Source organism: Pyxicephalus adspersus, chromosome 12 (assembly GCF_032062135.1).
Source record: "Pyxicephalus adspersus chromosome 12, UCB_Pads_2.0, whole genome shotgun sequence".
Classification (NCBI taxonomy): domain Eukaryota; kingdom Metazoa; phylum Chordata; class Amphibia; order Anura; family Pyxicephalidae; genus Pyxicephalus; species Pyxicephalus adspersus.
In genome coordinates this window covers 22,988,141-23,002,046 of record NC_092869.1, presented here as the reverse complement: position 1 = coordinate 23,002,046, position 13,906 = coordinate 22,988,141, and the positions used below count along the sequence as shown (strand labels likewise).

The window sequence follows — 13,906 nt, the reverse complement described above, 5'->3', positions numbered from 1 at the left end:
GCCTAGCTGAGTGTTGCTAATAACAATGTTTGGTGGCCTGGTCATATAAGAGGTCATTGTAGAGGACCAAGAAATGCCTTTAAGTACCTGGCTATTCTCTCTAATCATTCCTCAGCTGTGCAATAATAGAACTGGACCTTCCTAATGAATAAAATCACCAAGAACATGAAGTATGAAGCAAAGATAAATCATCTGCATTCTTTATGAGAGGCACATTCTTTAAATGTCACGCATTATCTTTTCCCCGGTGGCTAGCATGCCAATATCTTTGAATAGTATAGAGCTCAATTAGGCAAGATATTCTTATTAACAAAACCAATAAAATCTCAGAACTGTGAAGATTAAATTATTTACAGTTTATTTTTGAAACAAAAGGTTTAGCGCTACTACACGGTTTTAAAACATCAACATCATTTTAAACTAATTCCGGTACTATTGCAAAAATTATGTTTTACATTTTTAGGCAGATATTGTTTTAGTTTTGTGAAACTGCGGCACATTAAAAATATCCATATTTGGACTGCATTATCAATCCCTCGGATGACATTTAATCATTCACTCTTGGGTCAACATCATGCTACCAACAGAGCTGAAAATAGATTTCAAATATTAAACCTCCTAATCTTTCCTATAACAAATATTTAGCATTTGTTTTATGTTTTTTTATGTCCTTTTGAGAAAGTTTTAGAAATGGTAGTAGTTCATAATTTTTCTGCAGATTAAAGAGAACCTGCCAGTGATGTGCAAAGTATCAGATCTTTTCAGTTAGTGTACAAGTAAATCCTAATAGAATATTATGTAGTTTGCTAAAGCACTGTACATCATAATCTATTGTTTCTTTTTGTATTTAAAATATTCACTACATTTTTTCTCTTTTGTTGTACATCAACACTGTTTGTTTCCTGCAGCTTCTTTGCAGAAAATTTCTGCCTACATGGGTACACTCCAGTGATATCTGCATTGAATTTCTCTATTGTTATTATTATTATTATTATTATTATTAATATTATGAATAATAAAAAACAGGTTTATAAACGGATTTATATAGCGCCAAACATATTATTCAGCTCTGTAAATAAATAGGGGTCGCAAATGACAAGACACAGACAGTGGCACAGGAGAGGACCCTGCCCCGAAGAGCTTACAATCTAAGAGGTGGGATGGTTTTCCTAAGGGTATTAGAACATTCTTGTGCAATGTGCATTAACCTTAAGGTATCTGGATTGTAGGCTCCCTTAGGAAAGTGTGTAGCAGGAGACATGGACACACGATTGTCACTTTGTGTCTGGACATGCTTGCCTTTTTTAGCAGGGCTATCTGATATTCTTTCACTGAAAGCAATGCATTTAAAAATCCTTTTGATAATATTTTAATAAGCTAACACTTATCTGAGATTTCTGTGATTAGGTTTGTAAAAACTTTAATGCAGTTTTGGCAGAGTAATCTTTCCTTTCAACCCCTTTGCCCAGGAAGGAGAATGTAAAGCCCAAGCAGACTATATGAGGCCACATTCAGAGAGAATCTGTTTCAGGTATGGCACGTGTGCAACTGAATGTGTTCACCACCCAAGAAGCAGCACATGGCTGACTCTTCATGAAGCTTGCCTCATTTACATAGTGCTGACCTGGATTTTTCAGCTTTGTTTTCAGACAGTGTTGGGGGAGCACAAAAATGAATCTCTTATGTTAACTCTTTCAGAAGTAGTACATGCTTATTTAATAGTTCACCTAAATTTAAAAGAGAACAAAGCTTCCAGTGCTGGCCTCCTCCTATAGGTTTTGAATATAGTCTGTCTTTGGCTAATACGTTTTTTGGGCAAATTCAAACCTTTGGCAGATTAAAGCAATCCTGCTTGGTGGCTTACAATGCAGCACTTGTTTTTAAAGAACCTATGCTTTGACAGCGGGCCTTAGTGAGTGGTACTGAACTACTCATTCCACCACCATTCATTTTCTATGGGATTGTTGCATGTAGAAGCTACATGTAGCGTTTTCCTCTGAGGCAGCAATTCACTTGTATGAGGAAGTAGTAACCACATCCCAATCTCATTGCCAATCTAAACATAGCTTTTAAATCATTGTCATGGAACAAGCATTCAGATCACCAAGCTTCACTGATGAAAGTGTATCATCTTCAGACTTGGAGAGCTTTAATATATCAAGCCCTATGTGTACATCTGTTGTCACAAAGGTATATAAAAACAATCCCATGGTAATACGAATAGTGAAAAGAAAGATTAAAGTCCCATGTGTTTTAGTCGTCGTCCACACAAAGGTATGAGTCCATATTGAAAAAAGAACAACTACTCCTCTACTTCTCCATATTAATGTGTTAAGAGCATCTTTTGGACAAACACCAAAAACACTTGGCCTGATAAATGTATAGTATGTCCAAAAAGAGTTTTCTGCTTTCCTTTAACCACTTCCAATATTTCTTAATGGCCCTCTGCTATTTAGATATTCCTCAGAAAGACATATATTTTGCTCCACATAGTATAAAAACAAACCTTTATTCTTAAATGTCTTATTTAAAATGTATAAATTCCTCACATAACTCTCAGCATTGTTGTCATTGGCAGCAGTTATAAAACCACTTTTATTGGTGACAGTGGTAGCCATTAACTTAATAAACTTAGCTCTTTATTGATATCAGTAACCGTGGCAGCAAAAATTACTCCCCATTACTGGTATTAGTGGGTACAACAATAACCAATTTCCCCTCTTCTCTGGGGTCTTGTTAATGACAATAACTTTTTTTTTATTGATGTCAGTGTGTAAAATAACCACCTTCTATGGTGTCAATGGGTGCTATATAAATCCCCCCAGCATTTGGGTTCAGCTGACATTTACTTGAACACATGCCCTTGTGTGGATCCCTTCCTTCTCCATTGTGTCAAAATTATATTATACCTGTCAAGTAGATCACTACAGCTTGACAGGCAGTGCTGGGTGATAGAGAGCTTTACAAAGAGAGCTTTATATCACTGGGCACCCAGCTGCCACTTTGCATTGAAGTGGTGGCTTTCAAGCTGCAAATGAAGGTCTCTTAAGCTTCCAGTTGCAGACCCATGATTTTGAATAACCATATGTTGTTACTATTGTAGTAATTACCCTAAACATTTTATGTAACATGTTTATATGCTTGTTTCGACATATATTTGCTATAGTAATAAATATACATATATGTAGCAAAATTGCATATAGGGTGCTCTATTTTGAAATGATTATCACATGTCCTCCCTGCTAAAACTTGCAGTGTAAGAAACATGCCATTATTATGCCCAACCCTTTATTAGTGCTACACAGTAGTAGCATATGTACTGGTCAGATGTGACCTATTTATTATAAATATATATAGATATAAATAATAAACAATCATATACTTACCTTAATCTTAACCTCTTTACATGTATATCTAAAAACTAACCTAAAACACTGTTAATAGTAGTCCCTTTGAATATCTTGTTTTGAGGATTGAGGCAAGGATGAAGAACATCTAAAGAAAGCCCACGTAAAGGCAAGGATATTTATATATGAAGAATTTAAAAGTAGAGTAGAGTAGTAGTAGACGTTTTCCCCAGCGTTTAACCTGAGGCTTTAAAAGCCCCCACGTTTCCTTGAGGCACATTTATGAGTGTTATCTTTAACGTTTCTTGCAACGTTTAAAAAATTAAAAACGCACAAAAACGTGGATAAATGCAGGTAACGCTTCTATTGATTTCAATGGGGCATTTTCCCAAGTTTATAAGCACTTGAAATGTAAACACGTTAAAAACGTGGGAAAGCTTAAAAACGCTAAAAAATGCATATAAATGCAGTAGTAACGTTTAAAAACGTCTGTGTAGACCCAGCCTAAGGATTACATTCAGAAACACCACGACTCCTGCTTCTTACACCCTCATAATATGTTCTAACTGCACTGTCTAAATATAAAAAGCATGTATCTTTTCAGGGGATCAAACAGACATTTTGCAATGGAAACAAAGTATTTGAAGAAATCACTAGTCAGTTCTGTGTATAGTACATACATTCCTTTTTGTAATATTTATAAATATATATATATTTAAAACAATAGTGTGAATTTCTGGAATTCTTCTGCTGTAAATACTGTATAGATCTACCTTTACTGTGTGTGCTTCAGTAGCACTTAGTACCCTAAAATGATTTTATATTATGTTTGCAGTTTTTTTGAAGCCCATATTGAACTCTGTGATATTTAAAACAGATCCAGGTTTGCTGGATCACCTAGATTCATTGATGAAAGTGTATTCTCTCCAGCCTTGGAGAGCTTTAATAAATCAAGCCCATTGAATACATGTTTCCTCTGTAGACAATTTCAGCCATACCCACTACTCTGCCATGTTTTGATTGATATCGTCTCCCACCAGCTCCCCACTATGTGTCATGTCAGCACCTTGCCCACCCACTCTGTAACCAAACATACTTCCCAATATAGGTTAAAGCGTCTGGGGGCAGTCTTTGCAGTCACTTTCTGGTGATTTTGGTAATTAGGATAGATGGAGAGTTGATCTTTTTCACTGGTGTCAGAAAAAGTGATACAAACCTGATAGGAGTTTTAACACTTCTCCTCTTTATTGCAAACTAAGATGAGGCTTAGATTTCATGAAAATGTATTAAAACAAAACTTTGAGTAATATTGGTTTCTACAGTATGCTGGTTTTCCAAGCTGGCATCCTGGAGTAAGGTGTTTTCCCTCTGTACCTGATGCATAATAGCCTTTTAAATACCACAATTATCTACCAGACAGCACTTAACAAACCTGCTAATCCTTAGCAACACTGGTTAGGGATTCCGTAATGACTTACATCTGGTTATTTCTAACTCAATTTTGGAACCTTTTATCACATTCATAGGTCTCTTTTTCCTGCTTGTTTATAGGTTAGGAGCTTGAGGTAGACCTATTACAGATTCTTATTAAACCTGATTTTCATTGCTGCTAAACTTGTTACTGTTCAGTGATCATTCTTGAATCTCTCGCAGATCATTAGCAAATGACTGTGCTAGCCAGCAGTGACCTTTATAGCTTCAGAACTGAGCATCCCACACTTCCAGACATGATCATAAGAGGTGGAACTGCCCAGAACAAAGACTAAAAACTTGATTTAAAATCTCTGACTACAGTAGTAAGACCCTGGTTTAACATAAAGACATTTGTTTTAAGCTCATCTCAAGGCAGATACAAAGTGCACAAATAAATATTTTTTTCAAAAATAAAATATTGTCATTATTTTTAACATTCAAACAGTTCAGGTATCTGGTATTGACTAATTTTCAGACTCCTGCAATCTCCTGCACTGCACATTGGGAGAAATTAAACATAGGGTTTTTAAAAATGACAATGTTGTAAAGGCCTACTTTTTCTGGATGTGGAAATAATCTCAAGTGGTTTTGCAAAATCCTGTAGTAGGCGGCAGAGCCAGAAAGCTGGGGTCAAGGTAAAAAGGATTAGTCTCTCTGCAGTGGTCCCATCTGCCATCTCACTGAGTCAGAGCTAAAGACGCATACACACGTGCAATTATAGTTGTTGGAAAGGATCTTTTACGATCCTTTCCAATGACTAAGGAATGCACAATGCATGAACGAGCACTGTACATACAGCACCGCTCTGCTCTATGGAGAGGGGAGGGGGAGAAGGGCGGAGCGGCACCCTGCTGCGTGCTCGCCCCCTTCCCTTGGGTTAGGATCGTTCCTCGTCCATTGTCCGTGGATCTGCCAGGACGGTCGTTCGGATGATGGATGATTCTCGTCCAACATCGGTCTTGAGCCGATTATCGAGAGAGAACCATTGGACGTGTGTACGTAGCTTAAAGCTCTAAAGATCAACAAAGAGTAAAAGCTGTGCTTATTAAATAGCACTACCTCTGACTCAGCAAGGGATGGACTGTTGTAGCGAGATTGCTGCTCTCACACAATGGCCTGATTTGTTAAAGCTATTCAACACTGTAGGGGACACATTTTTGTCAGTGAACCTGAGTGATTCAAAAAATCTGGAATGGATCCGGTGCACGATTGAAAGCATTTGCTAACAAGTTCTAAATTACTTTAAGAAATTCATTCTAGTTTTTCTGGATCACCCAGGTTTACTGATGAAAGTCTATACTCTCCAACCTTGGAAAGCTTTAATAAATCAGGCCCAATGTCCTGTAGCCCATTACCCAGCCAAATGACTTTATAAAACGCCTGGGAATTATTTCTACAATTAAAATTGTAAAGCGAAAGTAAGCTTCCCTTGGTACACTGTTTTTTTTAGCCGGTCCTTTTCTGGGTTCAGGATCTTTGACCATCTTAATTGACCACACCAGAATAATGTGCACCGGAGTTCATTTTATCAGGCACCATAGTATGCAGGGAATATGTATACTAAGCACAGCTCATTGTATGTTGTAAAGAAGATTGCAAACAGGCAGTTAGAACAAAACATGTCTCTTCTACAGTAAACAGCCTGGCTGCTTAATTTTTTTTTTTAGTTTAATTCCAATTTAAGCCTTTACAATGTGATTATTTGTACAATCTAAAGTTTGTTTTTTGTGGAAGGTACAGTTGGGTTTAAACTCATAATAAATTTATAAGCTGTTAGTTTTATCTCTGCTCTTCAAATAAAGCCTGGTAATATATTGTAATTTGATTTAATGTACAATTCAAATGCAATAACTTTTCACACTGACAGCTTGTTAAAAGGCGCGGTTAAAAGACTAGTAGAGTTTTGAGTTTAATTTCCTTACACACATCATTCGCTTTCACCACAAACTAGGGAAATTACATGTGACAATAGGAGATTTGAGAGGAACTGTGTTTGTGACTTGCTTGTGTCTATGTTCCTATAATGTGAAGCCATCAGCATGCCAGGAAAGAAAGCCAGCCACAGAGATGTCAGCAGAACACCTACTGCAAATAATAGCACCTCTAGGGGATAAATGTTAAAACTGATTTCAGATGTCACTGCTTTAGTCTGGTGTGCTACGACAGTACAATGTATATTATGGGATTCCATCTTACCCCTGGGAAGTGAATCATATTGTACCTGAAGCACTTTGCTATGATCCCATTGTGTCTTATTCCTTTGTATAGTCTCATTTTACTGTAATGCAGTAAGATGTAGGATCAACATTTTTTTTTCTTTTAAATAAATTGTTATTGATTAATGGGTAGTAGAGCAGCATGGCATATACAATTTCATTGAGTTATTGTGGATCTTCCTCCAAAATTAATGATTTATTTAAGCACCGTTCTGCACCTTTACCATTCCTAAATCACCTACTACATGCAAGTTTAAAATGTACCTGTAAACATTTTATATTTACCCCTATCTTTTTCAAATCCCTGGATATGATGTTTGTGTTCTTCAGGGTAGAGTCTCATTAAAAGGCACTCCAGTCCATTGCAAGATTGCAAAACAAAATTTCACCTGCCATGCATTTCAGGGGCTCTACACAGAAAGATGGTTATGTCATCTTCATCTAAGCACTGCAGGCAGAAGACAGGGATATGCCTTATATTAACTTTAACCTTTACAGGTATGTTTAACCTACATACCGTAGATGATTTGGGGAGGACAAGGAACCCAGCTAGCAATAACAGGACTTTCCTTTTAGTGAAAGGACTGCTTTAGAAAAATTACACAAAACCTATATCTTCCTGCAGAATCAAATGCAATTGTTTCTTCGAAATTCTAGCAAGCTATTTAAATGCTTGCTTCTCCATGTGCTAAGACTAATGCTGTCTGATAGAATGACTCTAAGGAGACTGAAGATCTCTTCAACTTACTGCCTATAGCAATGAGAGCACAGTAATAACTAATCTAGGATGCTGATTGTTTCTATTTGCTAAAGCAAATGGAAGATTTCTATTGATTGTGAGCCTTGTCATTTACTTTACTGGTTCAAACAATAGGAAACCTCAGCTGTCTACTGTTGTTTGTAACAGTGTTTGGCAGCCAGTGGTTTCTATCCTAGTGTAATAGTCAGCCTCATAGATATCGCTTGAATCAAATTAGGAATCTGATTGGTTGTTGTGAACAGAATAACAGTTTTTTTTCTTTTAAAGAGACTCTGTCACCTTTGGTACAAAACTTGAAAATATGCTTCCTGTAGAAATCTTTTAATTCTATTTTGTCCTACCAGCCAAGTCACACTTCTTTGCAGGACAGCAATATCCCTTATTAATACAAAGACCTCCAGGAGTGCTGGATGACTGGTCCCCTTCTTCACTCTGTAGTTGTTCCTTCTAACCCCTATATCACTTTAGCGTTTAGTAATAACTAGTAACAGTAACCACTGGGCACTTTGCATTTGACACATCTAGAAGTATCGCTGGAACAAAGGGGAGATTGGTAATAAATGCAATGGGACATGAAAAGGTCTTCTTTATATGGGAACATTTTTTAAAATTCTTTTTAGCTAGCTTGTGATGGAAGCTTGTTGTATTCTGCCATTTGTCAAATTGTAGAAGTTTTACAAGCTGCATCAACCATACCCTGAGGTTAGATCAGTTTACAATGAGAGAGTTCCAGAAGCTGTGTATTATTGCTGTATGTGAGGAGGCTTTCAGTAAGGCATAGTGTTCCAAAACTTTTGGAGGTCAATAGATGCATCTTTATGTATTGAAACCATACTTGGAGGCTCAGCATGTGTACATATGTTGAAATCAATGCAAAACACTCTATTACCTATTAATTATTAAAACAAGGTCTAAAATGACTTTACGTGGATCTAAATTCTGCATTGGGTGAGTGGGTTTCTGCCATATTGTACATGTGTGCTATGCATGCATGGCAAAAACTCACTCACAATGGGCAGAATTTAGTTCCACTGTAAGCCACTTTGGAGCTGGTTTGTTTTATGAATATGTAATCTAGTGTTCCCCAATGATTGCAACATATGGTACACTTACGTCTTAGCAGTGACATGTACAGGTCTTGATTCATCTGCCATTGCTGCCATCTCCCCCCGCTACTTCTTCTGGGTCCCACAGCATTTTTCTTTGGCCATCAAATGGCTGATGAGGCTGTAACTCCTGTGCATGCATACGTGTGCTACACTCGGCTCTATTTTTGGCATGTTGAAAAAAAGCCAGGATGTTAACTGCACAGTGCATGCACCATGGTAAAAAAAATATTTGCATGTCTCTTCTGAGGAAAAATAGCATTTTTAAGGTTTTAGGTTTGATTTCCACTTATTTTATATTGTGGGGGCTGAATCATGGACACTGGAGCAAAGGAGACAGGAGTTTTTGTCCATGGAAACCATTTGAACATTGGTACAAGTACAGGTGTGAGAACAAACCTTGTTTGGATGCCAGTCATTACCGCCGGCTTTGCTCCTGTTTCCATATATCAGCGTCACTATGATTTACCGACTTTTTAATTCTCTCTTCTTCCTTTTTTGTGGAAATTATAATCTTCCCTATTTTAGACTTTTACCTATATAGCAGGGAAAGGGCTATGGAATTCAGAAATCTCTGTAAAGTGGACTGCACAGCACTGAACAAGCCATCTGCCACCATAAAAAACAGCAAATCAGGCTGGAATCATTTAATTTCCAAACATGTTATCAGGAGTTGGAATGAATTTCTTTCCTGGGAAACAGGCAATGCAAGGAAAATAATCTATTTTTGACATTAGAAAAACATGCAGTTCATAGACACTTCACCGTGACCATCCAATAAGATGCTTATTAACTCCTTCTATGCTGACAAAGAAGATTGACAGATAAATGATTAACCAGTCATCTAAAATGAGCATCACAGCAGCAGGTTCAATACATACATTCCCAGTGTTTATCCTTTACTGTTTGACATTGATTAACTAATGCTGTATTGTAAATAGTCTGCAGCTATGAAAGGGATATGTGTCTGAGCTGAAATATAATTATTCATTATAGACTGTTACCCTGAATTTGTTGTGTTAGATTACATATGCATTGTTTAATTGTTGGCAGGGGGCTTTTTTTAGTATCCAATAATGCATATATTTAGTAGTTTGATACAATAAATGTTTTTCCAGAATTTTCACAGTTTTATTTTGGACTTACATCTTCTTGTGTGACTTAGAGTTGTAAACCTTAAACTGGGGCCAGTTTTATTATAAGAATCTCACAGACATACACATCCAAAACTGGCCTAGGATGAATCCCAGGGATATCTTTCATATTAAAAACAGCTTATGCTTGGAGAATTAGAACAATTGAAATATTGCTGAAAGCTGAGATAGAAAGTTTGAGCACCACAAGCTATTGTATCATAGCCTTTAATGACATAGTACAGGTTGCATGTACTGATCTTTATAATTAATTGCCTAGTACAAGTAGCTACAATTTCCTCTTATTCTAAACTTGAACCTTGCTTTTATTTTGGTGTGCAAATTAGAAATTCATTGTCCCCCTAGTAATAGCATTAGCACAGAAGGCTACTCTGACCTATATTGAAAACTATTGACCTATTTGATTCTCTAGAGAGAAATAGCGGGGATTTCCATTAGAATAGAGAAGCATATCATTTTTCACACCAAAACTGTCAGTGTTAGCACTACCTGCAAGCTGTCAGTAGTGAAATCTCCTCCATTTCCCAGCATTACCTTAGTGTACATCAATATCTGTGATGTTATTGTAACAATACTTAGACCTTTTTATATGATTGACATAATACATTAGTCAGTAGTTAACAATGCCCCCCCCCCCCCCCCATTTCTATAATCATATCCTTTACTAATGTATTAAGTTAAGATTTTTCTAAAGATAGACTTAATAGAAAATTATTATTAAGTCCTTGCAGGTATCTTTGTAAGACAATATTGAGTTGGTATGTTTTTATAAACAAACTGGACGTGTTTAATGATCCTGCAGCAAACCAATCAATGTTCCTGATATTATAATACATAATTTCCTATGTCTAGGTGCACATAGAATATGCACATGCTAGCTGCACACAGATCTGCTTGGTATGTAACATCACAAGCATGTTCCCCTGGGTGTTCCACTGGGGTCAGCTTCTAAGCTTTGCCTGGGTGCAGTGTCACACATCTGTATGAATGGCATCACTCGAGAGCTGGCAGCCTCAGCTTGGATGCTTTTAACATCTTCATTAAAATTTTAAATGGGGGAAGGAAAGTCTCTGGTTATCACGCCAAAAGCATAAAACCCAGCTTTCAGATTTAGTAAAGCACACTGCTCACCGGCTCTCTGCTTCTGTGTTCTCAATCAGCTCTCAGCTACACCAGTTTCTAAATGAAAGACGTTGTGCTTAACACATTCCTCTGGGACCTTTTCACTAAGTATTAGTGTTTATTCTTTTTATTTTAGGATAATTTTGAACCAACAACAATTTCATTTTCTCAGTGCCCTCATCATGCATCTTAAAACACAATTTCTCAAAATGTAGTTTTTATTCATTCATTACACCTGACCCTTTAGACTTCAGTTTTTTCTAGGACAAACTATCAACATACACAACATTCAATATCTCTTCCCTGTTTGTTTATATCACAAAATTACAATAATTCTTTTTCTTGCTAGATATCTCTGTGAGGATTATGCACTCATAATTAAACATATAAAGCACATGGAATTATTTAAATCGCAACAAGCAAGTAGAAATAAAGTAATACACTCAGAATACTACTAGAACTGTCTGTGTTCCAAGTTTTTTTACAGCACACAGTGTGATTGGGGATGGGGGAGCTGCTGTCTTACTAAAACAAAATTGTTTAGCGAACAGGAGTCTGTTCTTACTTTGTGCAGTTTAGAAAATCCAACAAGCTGGAAGCTATTGACATGTCTAAATGAGCTGAATAAGTTAGCATCATATATATTAAATAGCTTTGAAACCACACTCTGGTTGCAAGTGCAGATTTTCTTTTTTCATGGCTTCAGGCTCATCCAAAACGAACATGTCAAAGTATGAAAATAAAACTTACCCTAAAGGATTCGGATTGCAGTTCATTTGTCTTGTTCCTGGCAGCCGGTGCAGTGATGTTGCAGGTAAGCAGTGAGTTCTGACAATGGCTCCTGCACATTCACTCTCTTTCTTGTTTCTCAGCATCCCACTCCTTGTAGTTGCACATTCTCTGCCTGATTTAGGGTTTTGTTAATTGTCTTTATTTTGCTTTCAGAGTTTCCTGTTAAGGATCCCATGTAAAAGAGGTTTCCCTTCTGTTAGCAGTGTTATAAATCCATTGTCGGGAATCCAGATCAGTATGTTTTGTTATGATAAAAAGCATATAAAGCACCGATCCCAAGTAATTATGTTCAGCACACATTAAAATGTCATTAAACATATAATGCTCCTGGAATGTGCAGCTTCTCTTGGCTGATTTTCCTTACCTTTGTTTTCCCAACTAAATACCAGGTCAGTGTGGATAAATTGTGGAGCCAGCAGTTCTAGAAAGGAATTGTTTGTGTGATGAAAATGCATTTGTCACAAGATTTATGTCATTGTCAGATTTCTGAGCACAGTTCTTCTTGAACTTTTCCCACATTCTTCAAGGTTTCCTATCTTGATGCTTGAGGTACCCTTCAGGCACAGAAAATGTGCTTCCTTTTTTCTCCTTCTTTCTTGGAAGTGCAAAGAGTCTAGATGGGCAAATCCCTGAAAAGCAGCAACAGTCCTGACAGCAGCAGTATGGACAGCACCAGGCGGAAGGCACAGACAAGTGCATTACAGAAGCTATTCACTGTGAGGATTCAGTGATAGGCTGCCGCTTCCATACATAATAAACCCACTAATTACTTTTCCTGAGGGACAGCAGCTTACGAACATTGCAGGAACGAGCAGCTGATACAAGGTCTGTTAGGTGCTGTATGATTGAGCAGCCTTTCCATGGAGACATGCACACAGCAGGAGGCTGGAACTCTCCCATGCCACCAGGTAGATGGTGCACAAGTCATTTTGACACCCACTTGAGTATTTTTGTCTGTGAGGTGGAGGAAGGGTCATATGTAGACTTCTTTCATGCTGAACAATTTTCCAGCCTGTCAGAAGCACAGCATTTTCTCAGATTTGGGCTATTTTAATTTAAAAACTGTTCTTTATATTAGGAGCTTGAGTACGAAAAAAATGATGTTGTGAGGATATATGTTGAGAAATTATATGATGTGAAATACTTACACAGTGCCCTAATGCCTGCCCAGTCAAGATAAGATTAACAATGAGAGAGAACAAAGCTCCATGTCACAGCTTTCTTTAACAGTAAAACAAAGCAGTCCATTTTATTTGCAACCTGTTTAAAGAGAAGATCGAATACGTTTTTCCGTAGTTATTGATATCTCACTTCCACGTTGTTTCCATTTCCTTTGCTAATGTCTACTAATGTCTGACCCAATTGGGACAACAGTACATTGCTGGCATTCACTCTACCTTCCACTTTTCCAGTCCAAAATATTCCACAAATAGTTTTTTTTCTATTATAGTGCCCAGTATATAGAATGAAGGGGCTGATTTAGAAATGATTATTCCTTTCGTGTCTGTGGTATAAATTGTATGACACTGTTTATGTGTATTAATTAAGTCTTGCACATATGACCAGAAGTGTAACAGCAGACAGCAGGTTCCACGCTATTACAATATTCATAATGTCAGACAATAGAGGAGGAAATTGTGAATCACTGAAATGATCAGTAAACTGTATGTGTCTGCTTCTTATTTACCTAATTAGTGTCCATACAGAAAGGCATACATTGTACTATCCATAATTAAAACCTTAACATGTCTCCTATCGAATATTTACGCTCCAGCAGCCAACACAAATACATTCATGTTAATGTAAAAGTAAAGGTTTCCCATGCATGTACATTACAACACTGCTGAATTGTCATACTCTACTTTCACACTGTGTCCTTATCTCTCCTATTTTAACAGTGAATATGATTTTTGAAAAGATTTAGTGTGGTGAATCA

At 37.1% G+C, this 13,906-nt stretch overlaps 2 protein-coding genes across 2 annotated transcripts in view; one reads left to right on the top strand and one right to left on the bottom strand.

Annotated features, from left to right (window-relative positions):
* CHRM5 (cholinergic receptor muscarinic 5) overlaps positions 1 to 12,852 on the bottom strand; it is a 108,228-nt gene extending 95,376 nt beyond the window's left edge. Inside the window, exon 1 of the mRNA XM_072429057.1 lies at positions 11,929 to 12,852. The gene's annotated coding sequence lies outside the window, so the exon portion shown is untranslated. The remainder of the gene's footprint in view (positions 1 to 11,928) is intronic.
* AVEN (apoptosis and caspase activation inhibitor) overlaps positions 1 to 13,906 on the top strand; it is a gene marked incomplete in the record, with an annotated part of 262,260 nt that overhangs the window by 81,966 nt on the left and 166,388 nt on the right.